The following is a 1,495-nucleotide window of genomic DNA, read 5'->3' as shown; positions in this document are numbered from 1 at the left end:
TGTAAAAAATTAGCATCCTAGCACCAAATCCTCATAAGTGGGTATGTATCCAGACATAACTACAGGAACCAGGATAATGGAAAGGAATCAGGGAGGTAAAGGAAAAGAAAGATCTTGAAAGAGAAGAACAGTAGGAAACAAGCCTTACTAAAGGAGATATGGATAAAAATTGGGTTAGTTTAAGGGAGGGCAGAGGGAAGGGTATACAGGAACCTAGGGGATAAAGGGAAAGAAGGCGCTCAAGAGAGGTAGGACCGTATGAGAAGGGTATTATTAAGGGAGAAGGGGGAAATGGGAGCACCTTAATTGGGGAAACCATGATGGAGGGGTGAGACAATAAGAGAGATAAATAATTCCTAGGTAGTTTTGAAAACCAGAGGGAACCATAGTATTCCAACAACCTACTGACAAATTATAGATAGCAGATCAAGAAATATATGTCTGGGTAAGGTTTATCTGAGAACAATTGGTCTTTGCCCAAGATTTATCTACATGCCACACAGTAATTAAATGTACCTTCTTGGATGTTTAACAGACATACTTTGAGGCCTATAATAATTTGGTCAGAGGGACATAAAGGACAGTTTTTGCTCCTTGCCCTCCTAGGTCGACTAGTTCTAGGGGACTACGAGTATTTCTCAAAATGTCCTATGATGGTGGTGGGTTACATGTCCTCTTGATCAAGGAGGCCGAGGAAACCCCACTGGATGGACTTGAACCAGTGTCCAGTCTACAAAGGGGAGGGTCAACACAGAGGAATCATTTCCTCTGTGCTTCCAAGTGAAGCCAACCATGGTCGAGGAGGACCTTTGACTTATCTTCACATAGGCAGAACTGGTAAAAGAAAGGAACCAGGGGCTCCTTCCAAGCCCATGTGAGGAACAGATCCTCAAACAACCTTAAGAGTAAAAATAAATTGGTTTATCTGGGACAACTGGACAGAAGATGCCTTCCTTTGAGTTTTTGGCCAGGGTGGCTCAAAGACTCCCAGACAGCAATCCAGCATAGAACTGGGAAGATGAACAACAGACCCCAAACTTATCTAAAGGAATACTGACAACTGATTGCTGCTAGATGAGGAACAGCTGATCATCCTAAAATAAGGATCTCTAGATAGGCTGACTACATGCAGCAGACAGACAAGCACTGGGGAATGGGTGGGTGTGCCGACAACATAGTGGACAGTAACAGTCAAGAGAGTATATAGGCTCCAATGTGTGGGAGGAGGGAGGCTATGGGAGGGTGCCATTTGGGGAGTGGGTATATAAATGAATAAGATTGTGTGGGATGTTCTATATGACGTACACACACAAAAAAAATCAGCAAATTAAAAAGAAAAGACATATTTTGAGGAGGAAGCATGGAAATGACATCATGTTAATTAGTAGAGGTGACAAACATTACCATTGAAATCTACCTGATGACTTTATAGACATACACAGGCGCCAAGGATCCAAGTGCAACTGATTATTGAGTAGTGATAATCAGATACATT

This window comes from Nannospalax galili, unplaced genomic scaffold (assembly GCF_000622305.1).
Source record: "Nannospalax galili isolate Female #2095 unplaced genomic scaffold, S.galili_v1.0 scaffold86, whole genome shotgun sequence".
In the NCBI taxonomy this organism is placed as follows: Eukaryota; Metazoa; Chordata; class Mammalia; order Rodentia; family Spalacidae; genus Nannospalax; species Nannospalax galili.
This window is presented reverse-complemented; position numbering follows the sequence as displayed.